General features: G+C 37.3%; 1 long non-coding RNA gene across 1 annotated transcript in view; it reads left to right on the top strand.

Moving 5' to 3' along the window:
* LOC147824584 (uncharacterized) overlaps positions 1–14,190 on the top strand; it is a 43,852-nt gene extending 29,662 nt beyond the window's left edge. Inside the window, exons 5-10 of the long non-coding RNA XR_015442145.1 lie at positions 172–250; positions 867–987; positions 10,722–11,160; positions 11,817–13,096; positions 13,312–13,406; positions 14,126–14,190. This is a non-coding gene — a long non-coding RNA (uncharacterized LOC147824584). The remainder of the gene's footprint in view (positions 1–171; positions 251–866; positions 988–10,721; positions 11,161–11,816; positions 13,097–13,311; positions 13,407–14,125) is intronic.
* The last annotated feature ends 86 nt before the right edge of the window (positions 14,191–14,276 follow it).

Genomic DNA, 14,276 nt, shown 5'->3' with positions numbered 1-14,276 from the left:
CTAATGACAACCATAATATAAATGTTCTCACCTTATATTTGTGGAGTGCTTTATCTTTTCTCAGTACTCTTACATCTGTCTTCTCATTTTGTGTTCACAATTTCTTTCACCATCAATCTTAGTTTCAAATCTATTCACCATGTTAATGCAGGTTTCATCTTTCTATTGCAGTTACCTTAAGTTTGGGTTACTGACCCTGAGATACCAGATGCCCGGGCAGTTTATGTAGGAAGTGACCCACAAAACACTGGTAGGTAAAGTGAGACAGGGAGAGAAAGAAGTTAAGAGGCAGCACGTTTAGAGCAGCTTACTGTTTAGGGCTACTGAGGCTCAATTTGACTCCTTTGTGTAAACTCCTATGGATGGCTTTCACAATAGAAAGACACAGTGAGTCATTTGAGATAGAAGTTGGAAAAACCAGAAGTACTTATGATCAGGCCCTTTACAAGAAAAGTTGGCTAACCTGTGCTCTAGAGCATAAAACTGGGAGAAGCATCCATATTTTCAAGAGTTTTGAGAGTTTCCAGTGTGAAGAAATGTGCAAGAAGGAAAATATCCATAAAAATTTCATTTTGAAAGAAGTAGGTTAGGGACAAAATAATGCTTCTATAAGAACAAATATTGATCATTTGCCCTAAAAAATGATCAAGATCCAGGCAGACACTTGAGACGGTTATAACTCTACTATGGAATGAGTTGGAAACAGTTCAGGCTTAGGAAAGAGTGATCATTCATTGTGCCAAACAACAACTAATTAAAGATTATGGTAGTAATTATCCAAGACTATGTTCAGGCTGGGAACAGGAAGAGATAGTGGTTGCCAATAATGGCTGCAGAAAACTAACGAAGCTTACCTGTCATTCCAGGAGAGGAGAAAACAAAAACAACAAAACTAAAATCCGTGAATGAAAGGGAACACGTAGTGTTCCCTTCCTGTGTCCTCAGGGTGATAAGGAAGACCAGAGAAGGAAAATCTACCTACTGCAGGTAGGTTTAGAAGGTATCTAAAAGTGATAGCTATTTTTGTTAAATTAATAGACTGGTTTTTAGAATTGAGTTTTACAGAAAAGTTGAGTCAATCATACAGGGTTCCCATACATTTTCTTCTCCACAGTTTCCCTTAATATTAACATCTTGCATTAGTGTGGTACATTTGATACAGTTAAGGAACCAACACTTTTATATGTTTTATTAAGTAAAGACTATAGTTTACATTAAGGTTCACTCTGTGTTGTGTAATTCTATGAATTTTGACAAATGCATAATGTTATATATCCATCCTAATAGTATTGTATGGAATAATTTCTTTACACTGAAACTTCCCTGTTCTTCATATATTTACACTTCCCCTCACATTTGCCCCAAATCCTAATAACCTAATAACCTGGTGACACCTGATGCTTTTTATTGTATACCTATATCTATATCTACATCTACATCTATATGTATATGTCCTCGCACTGCAAGGAATTGAACACGGGTCCTCCAGCATGGTAGGCAGTGCTCTATCACTGAGCTCTAAGCTCACTCCCTAGCCCAAGTGCCTGCAGTTTTGCCATTTCAAGATGGCATACAGTTGGAGTAATACAGTAGGGAGGATTTTTAGGCCAAATACTTTCACTTTCCTAAGTGAAAGTACGTACGGAAGGTACGTACGTAAGTATGTACGGAAGGCTTCTCCATGCATCTTCTCCCCTTACAGGAAGTTGAATACAAGAAGCACTGAACTTCATTTTTAACCCTTTTCAATTTTATTTTGAGATCTGATCTCACCAAGTTACCCACGCTGGCCTCGAACATGTGATGTTCTTGCTGCAACTTTCTAAGTACCTGAAGTTAACAGCATGTGCCACCACACCTGGCTTCTTTGCATGTATATTTCCTTTTGTTTTGTTGCTGATATTCAGTCCTGGAGATTGAACCCAAGGCCTTGGACATGCTAGGCAAGCAGGCTACCAGTACACTACATACCAGCCCCTCTTTTTAAGTTGTTATCACTTTTTGCATTGCTTCATGATGTTCCATTGTATGAATGAACTAAATTTGTTCATTCGCTCACTTATTGATATCACTTGGTTGTTTCTAGTTTCTGGCGTTTTATTTCTCCTATATATTTTGTAGATTGTATCTTGCAGGGAATTGGTCCATTTCATTTAAATGATCAAATTTGTGACATAGTGTAGCTGACCCACCCCACTGGCCAAGTCAAGCCTTCTACTGGGACCTAGACCTGGTACTTTGTTCTTCTTGACCTGGGGGCAAGCAAGGATGAATGACAAAGAGACATGAATCAGTTTAACTTTGGGCAGCCAGGGGGCTCTTGCCTTTTAGGAGCCCCAGCATCTGGCTCATCTTGCATTTATTCACCTAAACACTGGTACAAGCAATCAAAGTAGCACAAGGTTCATCTGCTTTCCAATATCCACTAGTACTTACTCTGGTAAACAACTTAATCTTAGGTGTTCTAGCTTTTCCCTGGAACCTGCAACATGGAGTCACCCTGAGTGCAGCCTTTCTCCTTTGTGCTCAGAGAGGGCAGTTAGGCCTCGCTTCTCTGGTCTCTGACAGCATAGAGTTGTTCAGAATACTGTTAATTATCTTCTTCATTTCAATGAGCTCAGTATTGATGTCCTCTCTTGTTTGTGATATTAGTAATTGACCTCTTTCTCTCTTTGTCTTGATGAGCCTGGTTAGGATTTATCGATTTCATTGATCTTCAAAGAACCATATTCTAGTTTTAGCAACATTTAAATTTTTTTTTATTTTTCAATTTTACTGATTTATGCAATAATTTTTATTGTTTTTTTCTTTTGCTTGCATTCATTTTATTTCTTTATTTATTTGGGTACTGGGGATCGAACTTGGGACCTTGCACTTGTGAGGCGAAACCACTGAGCTAAATCCCCGGCCCTTGCATTCATTTTATATTGCTCTCATTTGTGTAACTTCCTAAAGTGGAAGCTTAGATTACTGTTTCTTTTTTTCTAATACTATGCTTTCAATGTTATCAATTTTCCTGTATGCACTGATTTTGCTGCATTCAACATATTTTGATAATTTGTGTTCTCATCATTTACTTTAAAATAGTTTAAAGTTTCTTGAGACTCTCCTGATAAATGTTATTTGGAAGTGTGTTACAGTCTAAATAGTTTGGGAATTCTCTAGCTATGTTTCTGTTATTGATATCTAGCTTAATTTCATTGTAGTACAAGAACAAACTACGATTTGTTAACATCTGTTCTGTGGCCTAGAATGTGGTCCATCTTAGTAAATTTTCCATGTGAGCTTCAAGAGAATTTGTTCTGCTTTGTTGGAGGAAGTATTTATTAAATGTCAGTTACATCCAATGAACTGAAGGTGGCCTTTCATTCAACTATGCACTTCCATTTTTTCTTTCAGCTGCATTTATCAATTACTGATTGAAGAGTGTTGAAGTTTCCAACTATAATAATGTATGTGTCTATTTCTTCTTTTAGCTCGAATGGTCTTTTTCCCCCACATGTTTTGTTAATCCGTTGTTCAGGGGCATATATGTTAAGATTTACTATGCCTTCTTGGAGAGCTGACTCCATTTATCATTATCTATCACAATTCTTTATCCCTGATTATTTCTTGAAGTCTGCTTTGTCTGAAATTGATATTGCTAGTTCAGATTTCATTTAGTTGTGTTGCCATGGTATATCATCTTTCTCTATCCTTCCACTTTTAATTATGTCAAATGGAATTATGTAGACTAGAAAAGCTATACTTGATTTTTTTTCAAAAGTATACTCTGACAGTCTTTACGTTTAAATTGATATATTTAGGTAATTCATATTTAAAATAATCATTGATATAGTTCAGTTAATCTCTACCATGCTTGTGTTTTCTAGTCATGACAGTTTTTCATTTCTTTAAAAATCTTCCCTCATTTTTCTTTTTGTGCTTTGTTAATTTTTTAATTTTAAGCTGTTTTATTGGTACATTTTAGGTATACAATTCATTTCCATTTATCATTGGGTGTTTGTACCTGTACATGACGTAGCTTGGTTCTTATTTTTTTCCCCATTACCTGTGTGCCCTTCACCGCCTCCACCCTTCCCTATTTTCATAGACATCCTTTCCATTTAGTTTTTCTTTTCTCATAGTTTTTCCTTTCCCTCTTTTCCTTTCCCCTCCCCTCCCTTCACCCCTTCATCTTTGGACCTTTTTTCCTATTTCAAATTATCAATTATTCATTTTAATCATCCTAACCCTTGTTTACACTATCAGTTTCTCACACTAGTGAAACTATGTGGTATTTACACATGTGTGTCCTATTTATTTCACTTAAGAGTATGGCCTTGATATGCATCCATTTAGCTATCAATGACTCTAGTTTTTCATTCTTTATGGCTGAGTAGTACTCCATTTGATTAAAAAACCCCACCTTTTCTTTATCCAGGTTCCAGTTGATGGGCACTCGGGCTGCTTCCCAGCTTTAGCTATTACAAACTGTGCCGCTAGGAACATGGGGTCACATATATCACTGTGGTATGATTCTTTTAATTCTTTGGGGAAGATACCCAGCAGGGGACTATCTCGGTCAAATGGGACCTCTAGCCCTAGTTCTTTGAGGTATCTCCATACTGATTTCCACAGTGGTTGCACCAGTCTACACTCCCACTCTCAATGGAGAAGGGTTCCTTTCTCCCCACAACCCTGCCAGCATTTGTGATTGGATGATTTCTTGATAGCAGCCATTCTTTGTGGTGTGAGGTGGAATCCCAGTGTTGTTTTCATCTGCATCTCTTGAATGATGAGTGATGTTGAACATTTTTTCATATATTTGTTTGCTGCTTTTACTTCTTTGAGAAATGTCTGTTCATTTCAGATGCCCATTTTTGAATTGGGTCTTTGAATCTGAGGGGGTCAGATTTTTTTCAATTCTTTATATATTCTAGAGAGTAGTCCTTCTGTCGTTTTTCTTGCCTTGTTTCTTTAATGAATACATTTTCTCTCTTCACTTAGCATATCAATTATACCTTTTAAAAATGTTTGTGTGGGACAAGGATTTAGCTGAGTGGTTTTGCCACCTGCTGCGCAAGTGCAAAGACCAGAGTTCAATCCCCGGTACCAAAAAGAAAAATTAAATAAATGAAAATTTTAAAAAATGTTAGTGTTTGTCATAGAGTTTGCAATATATATTTACAGCTTATCTAAGACCACCAAGTCTAAGTTGTTAGTTTCAAATAACACTATACTGCTTCTCTGCTAACATAGGTACCTTAGAGCAGAGCCTTCTCAATTCCCCCATGCTACTACTCCCTATGCCAGTGGTGGCAAACCTATGGCACTTGTGCTGCAGCAGGCTGTTTGTATCATTGAAAGCTATAAAAGTTTCACCATCCCTGCCACTGTTGCTGTCACTGATTCCACTCATTCATGAATTATATGCACCCAATATATTGTTGCTACTAGTACTTTGAGCAATTATCTAATAGATTAAGAATAAAATGTTCTATTATATCTTTCTTTATTCCTCTCCAATGCCCTTTCTTTCTCTCTTCCCTTGTTACTCTCCTCCTCTCCCCACCCTTTCTCCTCCCTCTCTCCTGTCTTCCTTCCTACCTTTCTTAGTTCCTTCTTTCCTTTCTGCTTCCTTGGTCTTTCTCTTGTCATATTTGATTTCTATCTCTAAAGAACTTATTGGAACATTTCTTGTCTAGCATATCTGTTGGCATTACATTTCTTCAATTGTTATCTGAAAAACATTTTTTTCTTTATGTTAGAAGGAAATTTTTGCCGTACAAAGAATTTTAGCATTGTGTGGATGGGTTATTTATTTCAACACCTTAAATATTTTACCGCATTCTCTTCTTGCTTACATGATTTCTGAGAACGCTGGTGTAATTCTTTGTTGTTCAGTAGGTAAGGTCTTATCTCCCTGCATTTTACAAGATTTTCTTTGTTTTTGATATTTACACATTGAATTTGATATGTGTACTTATAATTTTTTCTGTATTTACCTTGCTCATTGTTGTAAAGGTTCTTGAACCTGAGATTTGGTGTGTGTCCTTCATTTTCGAAAATTCTGAGCTACTATTACTTCAGTTATTTTTCATGGTCCTCTCTTCTTCTAGAGTTCCCATTATGGGCATGTTATGCCTTTTGTAATTGTCCCACAATTCTTGAATGTTCTGGGTTTTTTTAAATTGTTTTGTTTTCTCTTTGTCTTTCAGCCTAGGGAGTTTCAATTGACTTATCATCCAGCTCACTGATCTTTTCCCCAGTCATTTCTAACCTGATCATCCTTCAAGGCATTTTTCATTTCTGCCAAAATGTTTTTTTGTATCTCCCATTTCCTTTTGACTCTTTGTTAGAGTTTCCATTTCTTTTTGATTATGTTACTGAACTGTTCTTTTTTATAGGTATTAATTTTGGGGGCATAGTAGTTTTAAAAAAGGCTGGTTTTCATTGTGGGATTTTCATACAGTCATATAAGATATTTTGATCATATCGAGCCCCCTATTACCCTGCCTCACACCTACTTCTTCCTCTTCTTTATTCCCTTTCTCTGGTCAAGTAGTGTCATTCCTGCTTTCATGTCCTTTTTGAAAAAATCCATGTACTTATCTTTCCGAGTCTGGCTTATTTCACTTAATGTGATGGTCTTTATGTCCATCCATTTTCCCACAAATGACCTAATTTTGTTTCTTCTATGGCTGAATAGCACTCCATTGTGTGTACATATCATATTTTTTTCATTGATCTGTTGATTTTCATCTGGACTGATTCCATATCTTGGCTATTTTGAATTTGTGCCACAATAAATAGATATACAATTTCTCTATAGCATACTGACTTTAATTCTTCTGTTACTCATGTGTTCTTAAATGTTTTCTACTTTTTCCATTGGTTCTTGCTCTGATTCAACTCTACTCATTGCATTTGATTCTGGCACCATCTGTAATTCACAAGTTAATCGTTTAGCCCTCCACAAGACTGCCTCTTACTCTAGATGCAAGCAGCAAGTGTGGTCCCCATATTTCCTATGCTTCTGACTGACAAAGTATAAATTTTGAAGTCCCAACAACCACTCCAATTTTGATAATTCAGTCTAATGATTCACAGAACACATTAAAAATGCTGTACTGCTTGGGATTTACCTCAGTGTTTCTGCCACCTGTCTTGCAAGTGTAGCTTCCCAAAAATGCTTTTCTTACAGATACAGTGTTATTATGAAGGAAACACACAAGAAAAGTTCTGGAAGGGCCGGGATTCAGTGCTCTTGTATCCTTTCTATGGCATCTGGATGTGGCATTATCTGTGCACCGTAATTTGTTCATGATTTCTGATGCTCCACTTGGTATCCAGAGTTTTTGTATGGGCTGTCATCACACAGGCATGACTGTGTAAACCACTGGTCATGTGACTGAGTTCAATCTTCAGTACTTTCTCCTTCATGGAGGTCAGACTGGCCCAGGATTCCAGCCTTCTAATCATGAGTTTGGTCTCTGTAGTGACCAGCCCTGATCCTGAAGCTAATTAGGCATCTACTGTGAGTCATTTCATTAAGATCAACATTAACACATGCATGCCCGTAACTCAGGAAGTTCCAAGGGATTTTGAAATTCTTTGCCAGGAATGGGATCAAAGACCAAATAAATTCTTTAGCATACCATAAAACCTTTAATATATCAATCACAGTTTTTGTAAGCTTCTTATCTGACAATTTCAAAATCTGTGTTATATCTGAATCCAGTACTGATGCTCATTCTGTTTCTTCAGATCGCATTTTCTTCTTGCCTTTAGTATATCCAAAATTTTGTTGTTGGTCACTGAGGCAGTCAGGCTATCAGTATAAAGATGATATTAGTCTGGCCAGGACCTGCTTGTTTCCTGTTTAAAGTTTATTATAACTGTGCACCAAAGATTCCATTTTTCTCTAATTTCCCATTGTTTTCCACTTCCATGCTGTCTCCAAGTCTCCTAAGAACCTCTTCTTAAATAGAATGTCTCTCTTAGGTGTCTCATTTGTAACCCACTGTTTTTATATAGGAGCTCTGTCAGTGTGAGGATAAGAGTTTGAGGAAGGGAAGCATTCCACCTTAAAATTATATATCAGTTTTTTAATGGATTTGAGTTCCCGAGTTGTAGCCATCAGTAACTTTTCTCAACTTTTTTTTCCTATTATGCAAGACAGAAAATCTAGAATGACTAACAATGTCTAGTTGCTCTTCCTCTTCATCAGATACAGCTGTAGCAAAGTAGCTTCCCTTGAGCACAATCTCATTAGAGAAAGTAGAACTGTCTGGGCTTATTTCAAAGTGGTTACTTCTGTCCTTCACTGCTCACAGAAGAGAAGATTGTCTCTCATATTTTAGTCACCCCTGGTGGGTCTTCTGAAGGCCAAACCCAGAGTAGTATTATAGGAGGCCCCCTAAAACTGGGTACAGTGGATTTTAACTCTGGAGTTAGTCTGAAGTCAGCTTTCAGCAGTTCATCAGTTGCTGTTTATTTGTTCCTACCAGTTTCTATCTCCATATGTCTCTGGTCCTGGTAAACTGTGATTCTCTATATTTGCATGTCTGTCTGTTTTTTGCTGTGGCAGTTTGTGATGTGACCTCAGTGCTCTTGCAGATCTAATTAAAGTTGCTGATGTTTAGTTTGTTCAGCTGTTTTTGTATAGTTAGAACAGGAAAGATAATTTCAGAGCTCTTTGTGTGTCAGAGCTAATCAGGAGGCATGACCAGTATGCAACTAGAAGTAGGGGTCTGAAATCCATATGTACTTAGGCCATGGCCCATGGGGACAGGCATATTGATTACTTCCAGTGGTTACTGGCTCCTTCATAAAGCCAGCTTTTCAGCTAAACTGCATTCTACAAATGTACTACTTGAGAGGTTACTGGTCAATTAAATGCAGTCTTCAAAAGAAAGACCTTTTAGTGAGATTTGGCTTTATGATTTGAACTGGCCTTTTTGTTTCCACTCTGTCCAATCCCAGAGGCCTTTTCAGCTGGTGGATGGGTTTCTCATACATTCTGTGAATCACTATTACTCTTAATGTATTCTAGAAAATGATTTTTCTGGCTTGTAAGCATCTCCAACCCAACTTATGAGTTTTCAGCTCTTTGGATTTAAATCAGAAACATTTTAGTAAGTCTGAGTCCTAGAGACCCACTACTAATAAGACTATCACTAGGATGAATGGATAAAGGGGTGTGTGTGTGTTCAAACCTGTATCAGTGATTTTATAAATTTAAGCCTATGTTATAAATTTATGTATCTGATTTCTATGCTAGGTCTAGTAATATATATATATATACACACACATATATATACACTTATCTAAATCTTTTTGAACAATTATTTAATAAGAATTATTTAATACCTATCTTTGTAAGCACATTTATAAACTTTTGACATGAGATTTGTAAGTTCCTAACAGCATTAATATTATATTAAGAAATTTGTAATAAAAGTGTCTAACATTTCTTTTCATAAAATATATAACAGTTTAGAAAAATAGTTATTTTAAGGCATATGTGGCGCAAACTGACATATTCTTTCATCTACAAAAGTTGCAAGAAGTTCATGAGAAACAAAAAGATTGAGTTGTCAGTATTCATAGTGCTTCTCCCTGTTCATTTATTACTTTGTGCACCAGCATATTCTGGTAAATGCTTAATAACTGGCTCTCCCAAAAGAAATGCCCCAAGTGTGGAATCTATTAACTTCTTTAATGCAAATACCCCCATAATGGTCAATTCCAGGGCCGCTTAACACTGAGTAGCAGAGACATGCACTAATCAGATCTCATTAGGTCCTAAGGACTGACTGGAGGATTTGCTGCCTGTAAACAGGAGACAAAGGATTGTTAGGGGCATCATAACTGTCTGAGAGTGTTGGGAGCAATGCTACATAATTCTAGGGAAAAATCATTTGAGTAGCCCTAGTTCTCCTGCCTACAGCTCAGCTAGGACATTCCAGACATAATTGCATTTTGGCCTCTGGTCAAAACTGAGACCTCAGTGATCCCCCCCAGATGCTGCAATCTCCAGGACAAGACCACACCTGTGGGAGGCACCAGAGAGGAACCAAATCTTCATCTGCATAATTCCTCATTGTTCTTAGATTTCCACTGCCCCCCAGCTTTTTGTTACACCTTGTTTATCCCAATGTGAAGTACTGAACTCTATTTTTCACTTGTTACATTTGTTTCCCCATGTACTGAATAAAAGGTGCTGCAAGCTAGAGGGTTTTTGTCTTTGCCACCCAGAGCAGCACTGATCAGACCCAAAGCTCAGCTTCTTCTCAGTCTCATTTGTCTACCTTTCCTGTAATTCGCTGTGTGCTGCCTTGGCTCACAAGTGACTAGGACTTACTGCAGAGGTTCTGGTAACATTCCCTTCCCCAGTTCCCTACATGAGAGTGTTCATATTTTACAAAGATGAGGGGAAAGTCAGAGGTTGGGGCTGGTTCGGCTCCTCAGTGAGTTTTCATGGAGATTTTGCTGGTTTCTGAGTGATGATGTGGGCTTTAAAAATATATGGACCATTTGATTTTCAGATACCTCGGCAATCAAGGTGATATTTGTGTTATCATGCTTTTTGTGTGTCAGGTAGGAAAAAAATTGTCAGTTGGGAAGTAATGCTGTTTTTTTATTCCTTAGCATTTAGACTTTAAATATAATGACTTTAGTAATAATCCTACTAATAACTATATGTGTCTTGGTAAGATATACTATTTTTTCCACAGTATTGACCATTTAATCATTGAAGGTGTTATCTGAAGAGAATATGATGACTCTGAGAATGTTGCTGGTACTGAAGTTTTGATGGGATCCGAAGAGTGTTAACGGTTCCCTAATGATGAAAGTGGACCAAGGTTATTTGTTGGTATCTTGATAGAACAGACTGTGTCCTTAAATGTATTTATCACATGGATCTACTTAGGTTCCACTCAAGACATCACTATGTACATACATGTTTATTAATGGAGCTTTCCAGGTATCCAGGCAAATGATAAGGAAGGATAGATAGCACCCTTGACTAACACTGAGAAACCATGAAATTAGAACTGTGACACTGGAAATTGTGTTCTCAAGTCTTTTGCTCTCCCATCAAGCTCTTTCCAAGTGCACAGAGATGAGCTGCTGTTACATTTCTCACTAAAGATCTTGTTTCCAGACATCAAGGTAATTAATGATACTGTTGAAATTCTTCTACTGAAATTGTTTTTGGTATGTGTGCGGATGAAATAATGACCAGCTTAAGTGGGAACACTCAGCTTAACTGAGGGTGATTCTGCATGTGGGTGACCCATCTAAGGATTGTTGCCAGAACTGCACAAAAGGAGGATAGGAGGGGAGGAATGCTGGCTGCTGATTTCCCAGGAGAAGCTTTGTTGGAACTGGAACTCATTGGCTTTTCTTGCTGTTGCTCCCTCAGTGGGTGGGTGGGGGGTGCTGGTCTTTGCCTTTGTCTTGAGCGTCACTCCCTGGTTCCAGTGTAGATCCCTCAGTGTTCTGGCACAGATTGTTCACCCTGCCAGCATAGACTTTTGAGCTTCTACCACTGGCCCTTGGGCCTTTTGGTGCAGATTCTTGATATGAACTTGCATGAGACATTGCTGAGGGCTGTAGGCCTCTGGCTGGACTCATGTGGAACATTATGTGGAAAGATCTATTGCACTTTTCTGGGTTTGACTTTTTGGGAGAATATTGTAAGACAGTCCTATAAATTTGTATATCCTGTGGTAAATCTGTTTCCTTGGAAACACCAACTAGAACAGTATGTTTATAGGTAAAAAATAAATTTGTAGCAGTAAACATGGATTTTTCTTTATTTGCAGGTATAGACATGCAATAAGATGTGCACCAAACACTGGGATTTTTAGATTTCTGTCAAGACCTTATAGTAACCCTTTCAACTGTTGGTCAGCACGCCATGTAGGTAGGTGGTTTCATGTAGGTTCTGATGTAGGCCCAAACCACAGCACAGCTTGGCAATCTTACTGGTTTTACCTTCTCAAGTATTCTTAAAGATGTATTTTCTAAAGCCTTTGCAGATTTCTATCATGAGATCACAGTTAATCTAACATCAGCCTTTAATGGCAGACATTGCTGTTATGCAAACAAGTGCTGATGTAGACCAAAACTAAAGCACAGACCACCTGATCTTCAGATCACATGAGGCAAGTGGTTATGGTTTCCCTACCACTTGCCATCACGATTTCTTTGCCAGTATTCAGGTAAGGAATAATAACATCCTTAGGAACACTTGAAACCATGCAGTTTCTTTTCTGTATTTCAGAGAGAATGTGTAACCCTGTAAGGAGGTTGCACATATCCAAGTATTTATCACATAGTCTCAACTATAGTAATCATAGGAACTAGGCAGATATTCCACGAAGAAATGTTTTCTTATCTGACATTATCCTTGACCTTGGAGAACCACAAGAATCCAGATAGAGTCCTGTGATCATGGCTGTAATAGAAGCTATTCTACAGTTCCTGGTAGGTTGTGTCTTGATTCCTGTCAAGGGTTAACAGTGAACTTAAAAAGTTCATTATCAGGAGATATTCCTGAATTAGAGTAAATATTTTCATGTACAGCACATGCCAGACCAACCATTAGATCATCAAATATCTGGGTCAGTGATGTTTGTTTCCATACAATTTTTATCATATGATTAAAAAAATGTAAGTATGTAGAAAAGGAATGCAGAATTTCATATTCTAGAAACCATATTATTGCATTATCTTACATTTAGAGAGAATTTACCCTGGGAATTTCAAATGACTTTCATGTACTCAGGTTATTATTATGCATTTATGCATCATGGTAGTTAAGTTAAATATTAGCAGTCATGAGATAATGAGGTTTGGAACAATGATGTTCATCATAAAATAATCAAGAATACAAGTAGAGTTGATGAGTCCAGGTAGAAATGAAATCTTGCAATAATGACAATAAAGAAAATTATTTGAAGGGTCCCAGTAGAAAAGTCTTACCATACATATACTTGTCACCCATGTTTTTACATTTCCATGCAGATACGGTGGTAAGTCGCATGATGACCAACAGTGGCAGTTTGTTGTATCCATGGCCATGATGATCAAGAGGGATACTGTAAGTGTGGGGTTCTTACATTTATTTTAGCATGTTTCCTGTACATATTTAGTAAAGGAATGATTCTGTTTACCACTGCTAGTTACAAGTAGCTTATTATATAAAGTTTGATAAACTCTGAATTTAATCCTAGGAGGTGTGGAGACATATGCAGGGATCCATGTAAGTTATTCAACTGATCCACATCACAGTATTGACCATAATTTTTTCTACAGGTAGCCAGCCAAGAGAAAATGGTGTGAAGAACAACATCTCTGACCTTGAAGTTCTAAAGATCTAAGTACTTCAGTTGGTTTCCCTGATGATGGAGGTGACCAAAATTTTAAAGTTGTCCTTTTTTTCTCCCCTCAGGTGAAAGATGATGCATCCTAAACACGCATCTCAAAGTGTTGTCTAAGATTCCAACAGTTATTAAATTATAGTGATTGAACTTAAGAATGGTAATTTATGAAATGTTATGACTAACCTGGTAAGTAAGAAATTGTCCCTACCAAGATGCTAACAAATAACCTTCAGATTTCTTGGTAAAGTGGATGGGATATCTAACACAATGTTACCCTAGCTTTTTGGCAGGTATTCCATTAAGTTTTATCCTAGTGTACAGGTTTGTTGACTTTAAATCATTAGAGGCATTTCTTATTTTTTGGTATTATATCATGAATGATGCTTTTGAACTCCTGTGGTAACCTCTGCTTAGAACACAGTTTAAAATATGATTTGTCAGTAATGCTTTTTGTAAATATGAGATTGTACTATGGACTTATTTAGAGATTGTGATAGGTTATTGTATAGGGATGCAGGTCATTGACCATATTTCCTATCCCCTAGTATTGAATATGGGAATTTTTCTAGTGTTTCTTCCAAATAAGACGGTATTTCTTAGTAGGCTTTTACCTTAGTGTTCAGCTTTACCATGTAATTGTGATAAGAATATGATTTGGTATGTTGAATGCCATGACCAAGGGAATGTGTCAATGTCTTCTTTGAATGACAGGTTCCAAAATCATTTTTTATGATTTGATTTTCAAGTTCCTCTGAAGACACTGTGATTATCCTACCCATGGGAGTGAGTAAAGTCCATAGAGGGTTATAAGGTAAGTGCTGTGGTACTCTAAACCAGATCTTCATCTATAGAGGAAAGGGATGAGGGTGTCCTATTACTAGATTTAGTGGTCACTGC

Source organism: Heterocephalus glaber, unplaced genomic scaffold, assembly GCF_053883595.1.
Source record: "Heterocephalus glaber isolate CG9 unplaced genomic scaffold, H.glaber_assembly_v1.0 deba00001537, whole genome shotgun sequence".
In the NCBI taxonomy this organism is placed as follows: Eukaryota; Metazoa; Chordata; class Mammalia; order Rodentia; family Bathyergidae; genus Heterocephalus; species Heterocephalus glaber.
Note: the sequence above shows the minus strand (reverse complement) of the source record. Positions and strands in the feature narration are given on the sequence as shown.